Source organism: Anomaloglossus baeobatrachus, chromosome 1 (genome assembly GCF_048569485.1).
Source record: "Anomaloglossus baeobatrachus isolate aAnoBae1 chromosome 1, aAnoBae1.hap1, whole genome shotgun sequence".
NCBI classification, from domain to species: Eukaryota; Metazoa; Chordata; class Amphibia; order Anura; family Aromobatidae; genus Anomaloglossus; species Anomaloglossus baeobatrachus.
The window spans coordinates 265,499,385-265,515,526 of NC_134353.1; the positions used below are offsets into that span (position 1 = coordinate 265,499,385).

Here is a 16,142-nt window from a genome sequence, read left to right on the forward strand (position 1 = left end):
GCACATAGCCCAGGAGAAGGACTTGATGTCTGGCACCACCTATTGGATGTAGTAATCCTAAAGGCCAATATCAATCCATTAACGAGTCTTGCCACATGACCTAGTATAAGAAGCCAAACCAGAAACTCCATTGGCATACATATTTTACGGTGATGCTCTCCTTAATGTAAACCAGGAGATCTGATTTGGCTAGGTGAGACACCTCTGACTGGTGGTTTAAAGGGGAACTTTTCTCCTAGCTGAGAGTGCCAAACTGGTGTAAGGAGACTTATAGGCCATGCAATGCTCCTCTGTGAATTTAAATATACAAGTGGCCTCTTCAAAAGGAGATCTTGATCACCTGGGGAATAATCCACTGCACTGGTTGCTCGGGTTGTGGTCTCCATTGTTAGGTCATACAATAATTTACTTCACTTCATTTACTTCATCTAAGGCTGTAAATGCAAAAATTATTTTATTGTGGAGAAATGTTGAGGTATAGAGACATAGGCTAGAAAATCCGTTTTGACATTTCAACCCCCTGGGTCTTAATCATGTAATTGCTGTGTCCAGAATGAAAACACACAATGAAGTGCTTGCTTTTGTCAACATGGACACTGCAACTATATAATTAAGACCTGGGAGGGGTCGAAATGTCAAAAACGTTTTTGCCTCTTGTGTCCCTATTTAACATTACAAAGAATTCAAGAGAAAACCGATAAAGTCAAACAGTATAACAATTTTATTATTAAAAATGATTGCCAACTGGCAGAAAACCGTGGCATCACATGTATAAATATTTTGTACAGTGGGAGCCGGTATCAAGGTACAGGTACTGTATTATTCATCTGAGGCCAAAAAATGGCATACAAAAATGTAAAAACTTCAGCTGATAGTTTGTTAGAATACAATGAAAGAGGGGGGGGGGGTGGAGTACCAAAATGATTCAACATCAATAGTGTAGTCATACAGGGAAAAACCAACAGATAACAGCCTGCACATGTATCTTAGTGTGAATAGTAGTAATGAGTGAAGGTTAAATGAAGGAAGTGTACCAGTGAGGCATATGCAAGAACAGTTGATATGGAACATGCATGAGGATTATAAGATCTATGGTGCAAGGGGTAACTAAGGCAAAGAATTCAGCCAGGGTTTAAGTACAAGAAAGCATATGAAGAGGTTTTTTTTTACCTGGACACAGAGATACCAGTACTCGCATGTGATGCCAGCCCCGACGCGCACGTTTCGGCGTCACCTTCATCAGGGGGACCCCGCTCTCACGCTGCCAGTGCCGGCTCCCTGTTCCCTGCACTCCTAGCCAGAGTACACATCGGGTTAATTACCCGATGTGTACTCCAGCTACGTGTGCAGGGAGCAGGGAGCCGGCACTGGCAGCGTGAGAGCGGCGGATGCTAGTAACTAAGGTAAATATTGGGTAACCAAGGAAAGGGCTTCTTGGTTACCCGATGTTTACCGTGGTTACAGCTTACCACAGGCTGCCAGACGCCGGCTCCCTGCTCCCTGCTCGCTTCAGTTCGTCGCTCTCTCGCTGTCACACACAGCGATGTGTGCTTCACAGTGGGAGAGCAACGTCCAAAAAATGAAGTGGGACATTCAGCAACGACCGGCGACCTCACAGCAGGGGCCAGGTCGTTGCTGGGTGTCACACACAGTGACAGCGACGGGACGTCGCTGCTGCGTCACTGAAAATGGTGACTTAGCAGCGACGTCGTCGTCGTCGTCGTCGCTATGTGTGACACCACCTTAAAGCTCTATTCTTGTAATATAGATCCTCAAATCCTCTGCATATATTGTATATACATAAATGATAGCGCTTGGTGTGCTGTCAGCTGCCACTGGAGGTTTACTGCATGATGTTTTATTATAGAGTTATGTGTATAAAAGTGAGCTCCTAAGGTACCTTCAAGGGATTCTGTCAGCAAGTGTTTGCTATGTAATCTGACCGTAGTATGAGGTCAGGGCTGAGACCCTGATTCCAATGATGTATCACCTAGTTCACTGGGAGCAGCAGTCGTGACAGTTTTCTCTGCCTCAGATTTAGCAGAGCTTGGAATGCTGAGCCCACACCAATGAGTGTCATCTTTTTGTGTATAAAGTATATTAACAGACAACTGCTAATCAGTGCTGGGGGCAGGGTTGGACCAGCAAGCAGGAGACAATTAGACAGATTGGGATAATCTCCTGGTGATTAAACACTGAATTTATTGAAACAGGAACACACAGCCCAGTAAGTCACACATCTCTGGCATTAGGGTCTAAGGTCCTACATCATGCTGCTCTCAGAACACATAGCAAAAATCTGCTGACAGATTCCATTTTAGTGATAGCAGACTTACTATAACTATTTTTTGTCACATGCACGTAAGGATTGCTAGTCTTCTATGAGCTATATGAGGAACTGGAAAACTAAGATCTTTTTATAATATTGAAAGGAACTTGCTGCTCACTGAGCAGGCACTCGTTGAGTAAATGTAACGCCTGCCTGGATCCACAGACTCAGATGGGCTGTAAAGGGGAGGCTAGAGGGAAGCCACTCACCAAGTAGGACTCCCAGAACCCTGAAACCCTTTAACCCCTATACAGGGATTTGGAATTACACAGGACCCTGGAGATCACTACCTGTGGAAGGCTGCAGTCCGATGAGAGTAGTAGTCAGGCAGGGTCAAACCAGGCATTGTGGAACAGGGACAGAATCGGCAGGCAGTGACGTAGTCAGCAAACGTAGCAGAGGTCAGATCCGGGTCGGGCAGCAAGGTACAAAAACAGTAGGCAGAAGGGTAGTCAAAAACACGCAGAAGTCAACACAGGAATCACCAACAGAATAGGACCTAACAGGAGCCAGGAAAATCAGAACTATATCTGGCAGTAATCATGTGACAGGAGGGGAAATAAGAAGTGTGTGGTGTCTTCCCATTGGCTGTAGCTGAACGCTGGCAACTTCAGCTGGAAGACACATGCCACCCACAGTCAGCCAGCGGTACTGCAGATCCCAAGCTAACCCAGCCCAGTGGATGATCGGAGCCTGTGCCAACTGGTGCCGCTGGCATCGACTTCTCTCCCATCACCAGCACCATCCACAGCAGGAACACGGCATCGCCTGGCGATCGGAGCAGAAGTCGCTGGAGCAGACTCCGGTGGTGACGTAACAGTAAAGGTATGGTAGGATGGTAGCATGGAGTTGCAGGAAATTGAGGCAGTTAGCTGGTTGAAAGAAGGCACAGTAGAGTGTGTCTTTACAGAGCTACAGTCATGGCAGAAAGTGTTGGCACCCTTGAAATTGTTCTGGAAAATGAGGTATTTCTTCCAGAAAATTATTGCATTTACAAATTTGTTTTATACAAGTTTCTTTCCTTTTGTATGTATTTGAACAACACACACAGAAAAAACAGAGGGGGGGGGGGGGGAGAAGGCAAACTGGACATACAGTAATTGGACACAAAACCCCAAAAAATGGGCAGGACAAAGTTGTTGTCACTTTTCCAAAATTGTGGGTAAACAGCTTTATTTCAAGCATGTGATGCTCATTCAAACTCATCCGTGGCAAAAAACAGGTGTGGGCAATGTAGAAATCACACCTGAAATGAGATAAAAAGGGGAGAAGTTGACGCAAGCCTTGCATTGTGTGTCTGTGTGTGCCACACTAAGCATGGAGAACAGAAAGAGGAAAAGAAAACTGTGTGAGGTCTTCAGAACCAAAGTTGTTGCAAAATATCAACAATCTCAAGGTTACAAGTCCATCTCCAGAGATCTTGAAGTTCCTTTGTCCACGGTCCGCAACACAATCAAAATATTTACAACCCATGGCACTGTAGGTAATCTACCTAGACATGGAAAGCAGAAAAAAAATTGATGAAATGTTGCAATGCAGGATAGCCCGAATGATGGATAAGCTGCCCCGATCAAGTTCAAAAGAAATTCAAGTTGTCCTCCAGACTCAGGGTGCATCAGTGTCAGCGTGAATTATCCATCGACATTTGAATGAAATTAAATGCTATGGTAGGAGACCCAGGAGGACCCCACTGCTGACACAGACATAAAAACTGGACTGCAGTTTGCAAGAATGTACGTGAGTAAGACAAAATCCTTACAAGAAAGTGTCTTGTGGTCAGATGAGACCAAGATAGAGCTTTTTGGTAAAGCACATCATTCTACTGTTTACAGAATGGAATGAGGCCTACAAAAAAAATAACAGTATCTACAGTAAAATATGGTGGCAGTTCAAGGATATTTTGGGGTTATTTTGCTGCCTCTGGTCCTAGTTGCCTTGACTGTGTGCAAAGCATCATGAAATCTGAATATTACCAAAGGATTTTGGCTGGCAATATAGTGCCCAGTGTCAGCAAGCTGCGTTTGTGTCCTCGATCATGGGTCTTCCAGCAGAATAATAACCCCAAACATACTTCAAGAAGCCCCCAGACATGGAAGGAAACAAAGTGTTGGACAGTTCTGTGGTGGCAGCAATGAGTCCGGATCTAAATCCCTTTTGAACACCTGGGAGAGATCTTCAAATTGCTGTTGGGAGAAGGCACCCTTCAAATATGAGAGACCTGGAGCAGTTGAAGCTTGTTGATTGATTGCATTTGTGTATTCCAAAGGCTATGAAACCAAATATTAAGTTGAGGGTGCCAACAATTTTGTCCAACCCATTTTTGGAGTTTTGTACGAAATTATGACCAATTTGCCTTTTTTTCTCATTTTTTTTGTGTTGTTCCAATCCACACAAAGGAAATAAACATTTGCATTACAATATACGTGTAATTACAATAATAATGTTCTGGGAGAAATACTTCATTTTCTGGAACAAATTCAAGGGTACCAACACTTTCAGCCACGACTATATATGAGGGATCTAAAGAGACTCTACAACAGCAAAATGATAGAAAAATTCAAATGAAGACTATTGAGAAGGCCACGTACATTTTTATTCAGGAAGCAAATGAAACATTAAAAACATTGATGGGCATAGCCTTTAACAAAGACAGAATAGAGAAGGCACCAAAGATATAATTGAGGGATCAATCCACAAGTACAACCAAACAACAAGTAATTAGAAAAAGAGAAAGCGGATGTACAATAAAGTGGGTTCACCAACCAATGTTTTTAGTGAATTACAAAAGCATTTTATTGTAGACAGCAAGCAAAGTACAAAAATATCACACCATAAAACAATTAAAAAAGCATGATCTTACAACAATATACCAAAGTGTCAATGATGTTGACACCAATACCCCATACCTTCTAAAGATAAACAACTGAACCCTCACTGATAAGACCACAAGAGCATGATAAATGATGTTATCGCAAGGAGTGATGAAAATTCATATGATGAGAATTTACCACTCAGTAAAAGTAATCGATGCCCTCTCTGTAGCTAAACAAAATAAGACGGTGCACCTATGTTGGAAGCTTGTATCAATACATAAATAAATGCAAACAGTGCAGAGGCAATACTAACTGTAGACAAACACCAATGAGTCAGATGGAAAAAATTATAGGAGAGGGATGGGGTCAGGACCCCACGCGTATCGCCGCTAAAGAAATGTGGCTTCCTCAGTGGAAAGTGTCACACTTTAGTATTACCTCTGCATCTATTGACTATTTGCATTTATTTATGTATTGATACAAGCTTCCAACATAGGTGCACCATCTCACTTTGTTTAGATACAGAGGGGGCATCGATTTCTTTTACTGAGTGTTAAATTCTCATCATATGAATTTTCAGCTCATTACTCCTTGCGATAACATCATTTATCATGCTCTTGTGGTCTTATCAACTGAGTGAGGGTTCGTTGTTTATCTTTAGAGGGTAGTGACAACGACATCGCTGCTAAGTCACCATTTTCTGTGACGTTGCAGTGACGTCCCGTCGCTGTCGCTGTGTGTCACATCCAGCAACGACCTGGCCCCTGCTGTGAGGTCGCCGGTTGTTGCTGAATGTCCAGCTTCATTTTTTTGGTCGTCGCTCTCCCGCTGTGACGCACACATCGCTGTGTGTGACAGCGAGAGAGCGACGAAATGAAGCGAGTAGGGAGCAGGAGCCGGCATCTGGCAGCTGCGGTAAGCTGTAACCAGGGTAAACATCGGGTAACCAAGGGAAGACCTTTTCCTGGTTACTTGATATTTACCTTCGTTACCAGCATCCGCCGCTCTCGCTGCCAGTGCCAGCTCCCAGCTCTCTGCACATGTAGCTGCAGTACACATCGGGTAATTAACCCGATGTGTACTGTAGCTAGGAGTGCAGGGAGCCAGCGCTAAGTGGTGTGCGCGGCTCCCTGCTCTCTGCACATGTAGCACAGCGACGCGTGTCGTTTTAATCGCTGCTGCGTCTGCTGTGTTTGACAGCTAAGCAGCGATCATAACAGCGACTTAGGCTATGTGCGCACGTTGCGTAATTACATGCAGTTACGCTGCGCTTTGTAGCGCAGCGTAACTGCATGCGTCCTGCGTCCCCTGCATAATCTTTGAAGATTATGCAGGAGCCGTGTGCACGTGGCGTCTTAGAGCGCAGCGCTTCGGCTGCTGCCCAAAGCGCGCGTTCTTAGAAGTGACATGTCACTTCTTCCATGCGCTTTGCCGGCAGCTCCTGCTCTGTCTATGGCAGGAGCTGCATGCAGAGCGCACGTTCTCTGCCGGCACCATGCGCTTCAGAACGGAGCTTTTCAGCTGCGCTCTGAAGCGCACATTTTTAGGTGCGGTGCAGAGCGCACACATGCGCACATAGCCTCACAAGGTCGCTGTTGCGTCACAGAAAATGGTGACGTAACAGCGATGTGTGAACCCAGCTTATGGGGTATTGGTGTCAACATCTTTGACACTTTGTTGTAAGCTCATGCTTTTTTAATTGTTTTATGGTGTGATATGTTTGTACTTTGCTTGCTGTCTACAATAAAATGCTTTTGTAATTCACTAATAACATTGGTTGGTGATCCCACTTTTTTTTCCGCTTTCTCTTTTTCTAATTAGCCTTTAACAAAGCACAATGCTCACTGATCCTTCAGTAGTGCAATGTTGATTACAAAGTTGATATGTGGGTAATTGATTTATATAGATGAATTTTGCACGTTATTTTTCAGTAAGTATACACATTTATTTAGCTGTGTATACACAGGAAAGACAGTTCAGTAAATTAGCCAGACTGATACTGCTACTATAATAGCACATAATGTATTAACAATGCCATTTGAATCAGTATTAACCTTCTTGAAGGCTATTTTAATAGTAAAATGTTTGGTAATATCTATTTTATAATCTGTCACAAGCTCAGTCAATTCCACTTCACTTCTTGTGACCTTTATTTAGTGGTTAAACTGCTTAATAATCCAGTTAGGGTAACTCGGTTAAATGGAGCTGTGTCAATAGTTTCCCCAAAGCCTGTAACAACCGGTCACAATTCTGTTTGTTTAATTTGTGCGTTTTTATTACCCCAGCATAATCCATTTACTGCTGTAATCTATTACATCCATCTACCCATACAACAAGCCATTCTACTCTTTGGCAGTTCCTTATCAACTGGTTCTCTCAATTATTTACCACCATTAGGTTCAGATAATCATTTAGGCTCAGTTAGGAAATCATAGCTTATTTTGAAATCTCTCCAAAAGACCGCCTTTTTTTAGAAGAACCTTTATCTCAACTTTAATTTCTTGTGACTGATTTTCAGTTTCGCAATATACTACTGTGTGTATAGTTTACTACTAGGGATGAGCTGACCCGTGGATGTTCAGGTTCACCGGGTTCAGCCAAACTTTAGTTAAAAGTTCGGTTTAGTACCTGGATTTGACCCGAACTTGACTCCAGACCCTTAATCCCATAGAAATCAATAGGGACCCAAACTTTGGTGGTCTAAAATGGTTATGGTAAGGGCTAGGGGGCTACAAAATGAAGTAAAATGGAGGGATGAGCAGGACAATTGCCCTGCAAACAAATGTGGATATGTGACGCCCCTGGACTAGTCAGGTCGTCACAGGGTACTGCACGCTCTTTATCTCTAGTGCAGGACTCAACCCCTCTTGGTTCTGGGTTCCCAACTTGCAGTACTGCCTCCATCAGCATCCAAAATCCCAATCACACTTCGCACCACACCCTGTCAGGCACACCAGTGGGCTGCTAAGCTGCAATAGGGCCGCCCACCTAGGGGTCAGGCAGGGAGGTGGGAGGTAACAAGTCAGAGCAGTGATAGCCCTCGATCAGTGAGGAGCTTGGGGAAGCTGGGAGTTGGGTTGCAGACAGTGGTCTGGACCCGGAGGATTCGGAGACCCAGTCGAGAGATATTGGGACTGGGTGCCTGGCTTAGTCTAGGAGGACGGTCAGCAGCAGTACAATAGCCGGTCTGGGATCGAAAGCACATCAGGGTACTGGACCCTAGGTCAGGGAGAGGCTTCAAGCAACCCAGAAATGAACCTGCGTAGGACAGGGCCTTTTTGCACTGTTCCCACAAAGCTCAGAGATCGAGGTCACTAGCGCAATGAAGGGGATAGGGCTTTCCAACCAAAGCAGCCCACTGAAATCCCAAGTGTGAGCTCCAAAAAGTGGTAAGCGGGGCCCGGACAGCTTAAAGCTTACGGGCCACTTGGACTACTAAAATCTGTGTACGGAGGCAGGCTCCGGATCATCAGGTAGTGCTGCAGTAAAAGAAACCCGGACGAGCTTCCCCAAGAGGGCAGCGGCACCCAGAGACTTGGTTTACTACGTTGTCATCGTCTGCTTTCCTTCTGAGTGAGCACTTGATCACCCCTTGCCCCAGCGAGCCTGCGCTCCCCTGCAATCCATTCCACTGTCCAGAGTCCCGGGGCCTTCCCGACCCGTGGAGGGAAAACGTCATCTAGCTGCCCCCGTTCCATCAACCCCGGTTCTCCCATCGGCAGTGGCGGTACTTCCTATTACCGCACACCACTGGTGGCATCACAAACTATCTAATCCCCTGTAAATAACCCCCCATCACATTTTAGAGTGACCCTGAGCCCCCGGGCCTGGAGACCCTCGAGCCATGAGCAGTGACACCGCTGCTGGGGCGGTACAGATACATCTAAAACCCAAATAACATGGAGTCCACCCTGTTTTTGATAACCAGCCAAAATAAAGCAGACAGCTGGGGGCTGGTATTGTGAGGCTGAGAAGGCCTATAGTTATTTGGCCCTTCTGAGCCTAAAAATAACAGCCCGCAGCCACCCCAGAAGTGGCGCATCACATTAGATGCGCCAATTCTGCCACTTTCCCCGGCTCAACTTGATTGCCCTGGTGCAGTGGCAATTGACATAATATTTTTGAGGTTGATATCAGCTGTGAATTGACAGCTGTCATCATGTCCTGGGATAAGTAATGGAAAGGCTTTTATCAGACATCCCCATTACTCCCATTACTAACCTACTGAGTGTACAGTTAAACACACACATACACACACACACACACACACACACACACAGAAAAAAAAGCGTTTATTTGAATAAAGACTCCCACACACTCCCTGAATTTGAGTTACTCCTGTCTCAAGGAGCCGTTCCCTAATAATGCAACCTCAATGAGCTGGATCATGTCAATGAAGATGAAATTAGGCTGTGTTGTTCATGCAGAGGCACAATGGCTGGATTAATGATGTTATTCAAGTAGTAAGGGCTTCTCCCTATGCCATTCACAAAGTGTAGGGTGGTTCTGCGTTGAATAGACATACCTGCCCAAACTGTAACACCACCACCACCAAAGGCTCGTTTGGTGACAACAATGACTGATGTATAGCGCTCTCCTTGACGTCTCCAAACATCATTGGTGGCCATCATTTCTGCTCAGCGTGAATTGATTTTCATCAGTGAACAGCCCACTCGTCCCTTGTCCAGCAAGACTATGACACCTGTGCCTGGTGGTGTGGTCAGGAACACTTGCAGGTCACTTAGCAGGCAGACCTCCCTTGATGTAAACGGTTTAGAATGGTCTGACGTGACACTTGAGTGTCTTTCACCTCCCTTAAATATGCCTACAGTTATGTACCATTCGTAATCCTGTTCCGAAGGGCATTGTTCACAATAAAGCGGTCATCAGTGGGAAATTTGGCTAAAGAATGTCCACTTGTATGCTTTTCTGTGACTCAGTCTCTCTGTATCTCTATTGCAACCTGCTGATGCCACTCTGTGACAATCTAAGTTCAGTGGCCACTTCCGTGTGAGAAAATCCTGCTTCAAACCTCATAATGGTGATGTATTGTTCATCAATTGTTAGGTGTTGGCTTGGTCTCATGATATTAAAATGTGAACAGCATGATGAAGAGGACTGTTTAAATACCAATTTTAATTGAAGCTCAAAATTTATTAGGCGATTCATGGCTAAAACACCTGTTGTGAATTTTGCCATTAAGATCCTTGTTAGAGAACAGCAATTTGGGCAAAAAGTCCTGAAACATTGAACAGTTTGATATGTGCATTCAAAAGTTTAGACAAAGTCACATTAGATTCACCTGAAACTGCATTTTCGGATCATCTTGAAATTCCACCTGAAAGCCAAATATCCCTAACTTTTTGTGAGTAGTGTATATATAATAGCCTGTGGGTTTAAAATAAGTGAAGGGGATCAGTCCTTTTGAGTGAAGGGTGCTTTACACGCTGCGACATCGCTAACGATATATCGTCGGGGTCACGTCGTTAGTGACGTACATCCGGTGCTGTTAGCGACATCGCAGCGTGTGACACCAAGGAGCGACGATCAATGAGCGCAAAAACGTGAAAAATCGTTGCTCGTTGACACGTTGCTCCTTTTCCAAATATCGTTGCTTCTGCAGGTACGATGTTGTTCGTCGTTCCTGCGGCAGCACACATCGCTATGTGTGACACCGCAGGAACGACGAACATCTCCTTACCTGTGTCCACCGGCAATGAGGAAGGAAGGAGGTGGGCGGCATGTTCCGGCCGCTCATCTCCGCCCCTCCTCTGCTATTGGACGGCTGCCGTGTGACGTCGCTGTGACACCGCACAAACCACCCCCCCTTAGAAAAGAGACGGATCGCCGGCCAGAGCGACGTCTCAGGGAAGGTAAGTCTGTGTGACGGGTGTTAGCGATGTTGTGCGCCACGGGCAGCGATTTGCCCGTGATGCACAACCGACGGGGGCGGGTACGCTTGCTAGCGATAGCAGTACCGATATCGCAGCGTGTAAAGTACCCTTTAGTTTTTAATTATATTTCTGCGTCTATGAGCAAATGCAGCCAAACTTATCCCATAATCCTCCATCTTTGCTCCCTTGAATGCCAAGTTACACACATTTTACTATTTATTATCAATGATGATGCAAAACTTCTAGGTAGAGCACCGTAGCAGAATACATACGCAAGTGCATAATGTGCATTTTGTTATTGAAACTGCTTTCTTACTTTTCCCTTATCATGCTCTTGTATCTGTTAGATGTTTTTTGTTTTATTTTTTAAGTTATTGTGTCAGAATATATGCGATATATGAATCTATTTATCTGCATATTTTTTGAAACACAGATCTGTCATAACATTCAAATGCTCATTTGAGAGTTATAACTTTCCAAAAGAAAATCTGAAGAATTGTCACTCGCTAACACTTTTTTCCTTGTATGTTTTTACATGCAGAGTAGTAGGGTGAAACCTGGACCTATAGGCTATTTGTTTATGGGCTGTATCCTGAGTTGTACTTTTGGCAATGAATCAAAAATACTGAATATCATATGTGCCACAGTGTTTCCATCTCTCAAATAATTTGTTGGTTCAGTATTTTTAGAGGGGGCACATCTACGAGGAACCTGACTGTGTGCACCTGGCATCCAGATTCATTCTCCGATCTATCATTCCAGCGACACAACCTTTGATTCTGCTCTGGGGTAATTGCTTCAGATTGCACTTTTGCGATTTAATGCTTTGATTGTATCCATGATGCTCTAAAAAAGATTTGAAATGACAGCTGCACAAAAAAATCGTAAATGTTTTCAGCTATGTGACAACACATGCTTCTTGTATTATATTTCTTACACACTATAAGATACATTTTACTTTGGACCATAAAGAAGAAATAAAATAATGTCACTCCAGTACTTGTCATAAGTGCTGTACACATTTGTCTTCCTTATATTCCCAGACATTTAACTATTTGTCACTTACTGTACGGTCACTCATTGTCACGCTCACGCTAATGTCACACACATACATACACGTAACAAGTCATGCAGCAGTAATACATACACTAATTGTTATTAACATACACATAACCACACTAAAGTTATTTCTGATTAAGAATAGAGTGGATCCTGGATTGATTGGCCCCTCCAGCCGGGAATACTACCATTGTTTATCTCAGAAGGACAATTATTATGCACAATTAGATATCCCTACAATATTACAAACATGCATTCACTACTTATATAAGGATATCCATTGCATACAGTGTATATAAAAAGAATACCATTTTCCTTACTGATAATTTTCAACAATGAAAAACCTTGGCTGTGTTGCAACTGTCAAGAAAATCCTACCACGTTGGCCATGCCACACAGCTAGATCAATCAATGTGTGAATGAAGGACCACCACATCAAAACCCTGTCATAACTAGCCCAATCTCCAGACCTGAACCCCATTGAAAACCTCTGGAATGTAATCAAGAGGAAGATGGATAGTCACGAGCCATCAAACAAAGAAGACCTGCTTAAATTTTTGCACCAGGAGTGACATAATGTCACCCAAAAGCAGTGTGAAACACTGGTGAAATACATGCCAAAACACATGAAAGCTGTGATTAAAAATCATGGTTAAAATAGGCTGTCTGTGAATGTGTTTCTGGCTTGTCATTTATTCCTGGTCATGTTGAAAGTATTGTTTTAGGGTTGGACATTTCTTTCATTATGCTAAAGAACTAATTTGCACACTCCCCTCCCGCCCATACAGAATTGTTTGTAACACTCCATAATTAAAGGGATATATGTCACCAGGGTTTGCCACTTAATCTGAGAGCAGCATAATATAAAGACATAGACCCTGATTCAAGCAATTTGTCATTTACAAGGCTGCTTGATGTATGTTTGATAAAATCACAGATTTATCAGCATGATATTATCACTAGAGTAAACCTGCTCTAGTGAAACCTGCTGTGTAGTTATATTCATGTGTTCGGTATAACTCCGCCTTCAAACACTGATTGGCAGCTTTCTGCATATGCACAGTGTAGACAAACAGCTGCTAATCAGTGGGGGTGCAGTAGGTAAAACAGTTTAATCAAAACTGCAGCAAGAATCACAGTAATCGCTGATACATCACTGGAACCAGGCCCTTACATCATTCTGCTCTTGAAGCAGCGAAAACCAGGAGATAGATTCTCTTTAACAGCTGCCACTAAGCCCTAGATTAGTAATGTGAGAGCCCCCATTACTAATCTGTAAGTGAGAAGAAATATAACACAAAATACAGAAAAAAATCGTTTATTTGAAATAAAATACAACACCCTCTTTCTCCCCTTTATTAGCTCTGATAACACCCAGTTCCGACGTAAGCCACACAAGGTCCCATGACCATTCCATTCCAGCTCTGCTACATACATACTGAAGTCACAGTGCGCGGGCATATAACATGTCTACACGCTGTGGCTTCAGGCAGTGAATGATTAAGCCACAGTTTATTTGCGGTCACAGCTTAGGTTCCCACGGTCCTCTACCTGAGACCACAGGCAACCTGTCCTCAAGTGACCTCATTAAACTCAGTGACCTTACTTCAGGTGAGTTCACTGAGTTCACAGACCTGCATCTCATGGCATAAAACTGCAATTTTTTTGGCAAAAAGATGCTGAAATTTATACACCCTATTCCTGCACCAATTCTGCATCTTCTGGCAAAAAAAATGCAGACGAACTTCCTGCTCTACAATACAACTCTTCCCTACTCATGCAGCGGAAACATTTTTAGCTTAAAAGAATATAATTTATCTGTCCCAGCTGCCCTTTATTGAACAGCTAATAAGGACTGGCAGATAAGTCACTGACTTTCCTAGAATCCTGTTGGGGTAAATTCACAATATTTATATAAAAAAAAAAATCAGAAAGTAATTTTCATATATTGAAAATGCAGCTTGTTCTTAGTGTAATTTTTTTCTAGTGTTTTAACCATGAAATTCTCTAAATTAATCTTTTAAATGTTGCAAAATTAAAAACACCAATAAAAAGCAGCCATTCTCACATGGATAACATTTTACATACACCAAGCTCATCATGTCTGAGAGATGATTCTTTATCAGGGTTTATTAAAGGGGTTGTGCAGTACTTTTTTATTGATGACCTATCCTTAGGATAGGAAATTAAAATCAGATCAGTGGGGGAAATATTCTTGGCACCCCCGCCAATCAGATATTCTTGATGATGGATGTGATTAGTTGTGAAGATGCACAGCACAGCTCTGTCAACTGTATACTGGCCAAGACAAAGTATGACATATCTGCCCCTAATTGACCAACCATTCAAAATATAAATTAGTAGGCCTGCACTGTGCCCCCATTTATTGTGATTGGTTACTGGTCCCCAGCCCAATAAAGATATACATTAATTAGCCACTGTACCTCTCCCCTCCAATTGATTAACAGTTACTATTTGGTGTCCTCACCCACTAATCTGCTCCCCTTCCTCCCCCCAATTCATTACAAGTCCCTGTCCTCTCTCCAACACCCAGTTCATTGTAATTCGATGTCCTCTTTCCCATACATCACCCAATATCACAATTACATAAACATAATCTTTCATTTATATACATCATAAGTCCATGTTCTCTCTGACTGCCCAATTCATTGCAATTTTGTCTTCACTCACCTGCTCCTCAAGTTTTACTCAATTCCATGTTCTCTCTTCCATTCTCCTCCAGTTCAGCACAAGTCCATGTCCTCTCTTCCACCTCTCACCCCTAGTTAATTAAAATTCTATGTCCTTTCTCCTATCTTTACCCTACCCGCATCGTGTTTTCCCACACTATGTTAAAAAAAAGAAAAGGAATCACCTCTACAGATGATCCCCCGGGACCACCACTTCTTTTGGTGGCATTGACCTCTTCTGGTTGGGTATGTACTAAATGATGAGTGATAGAAAGAGCAGTGGACAATAAGCTGAGAATGACGGTGATGTGCGCCACTTATGGTAGTGAAAAGACTATAATGAAGACAGTCGGCCTTGGGCTCTGGGCGGTATTGCCCTTATTATAATCCACACCTTGGCTTCAACAGTAGTGTTCCAGTGCCAGTGCCCACCGGAGGATTCTCTGGTAGATGAGGTGACCTAACACAGAGGCTTACATTGGGTAGTATACAGTCTGTCTACACAGACCTCACACAGACTGAAATTATATTTATCTGAACATACCCTTATTAGTGGTTCTAAGCAGTTGACCCTCTTAATGACATCCATATATCCAATAAAGGCAGAGGCTGTTGTGAGATAACCTCAGTGTCTCAACCAAGCATGTAAAAGACGTCACTTCATCAATTTAATAGGGCGATCTCGAGAGATTATGCTATAACCAACATTGATTCTGAATTAAAATGGTGACAGATGCTCTTTAAAATTCAGCCTTTCATTTCTCTTCACTTTCCAGCTTTAACATCCATTGTAAAGCTTCTGAGTGTGGGTTGTAAATCCTCCAGTATAAAGATATAATAGGTGTAGTGTTATGCTGTGTTCCATTGTATTGGGGTCATCAGGGTGTCTAGCATAGGTACGGTATTTTACAAAGCAGGACCTTTCTAGGGAGTCTCCATGGCACAGAGCAGCACCGATCAGGTGTTCTGGGGGTACGTCTTCCCTTATCTTTTCCCAGCATGCCAAATCCCTGGAGCCTAGAAGTATACAATGAATGGAAATGGCTACCTACTGTATATGAAAGCGCTAGCTAATTTAACATGCCCCCACATACAGCTCTTATGCTATTTTTAATGAGTCCCATAGCTGCAGTGGTGTAATAAGCATAAATAGCTTGCTTTGAGGGCATGGGCACGTCTGTGTACCTTGCTTTTTGTTCAGCTCAATGCCTCCTTCTGCTTTGTTAAATGAAGGCTGGCAGGCTACAGTATGTCACAAAAAAGAAGACAGATGTCACTTAACCCCTTCAGTGCAATCGCTGGTTTCTTGCACTGGAAACCTTTGTGTTAATAAGCCATATATTTACTTAACAGTGCC

At 43.3% G+C, this 16,142-nt stretch overlaps 1 protein-coding gene across 2 annotated transcripts in view; it reads left to right on the forward strand.

Annotated features, from left to right (window-relative positions):
- ANK2 (ankyrin 2) overlaps positions 1-16,142 on the forward strand; it is an 812,025-nt gene that overhangs the window by 231,439 nt on the left and 564,444 nt on the right. The window lies entirely within an intron of this gene.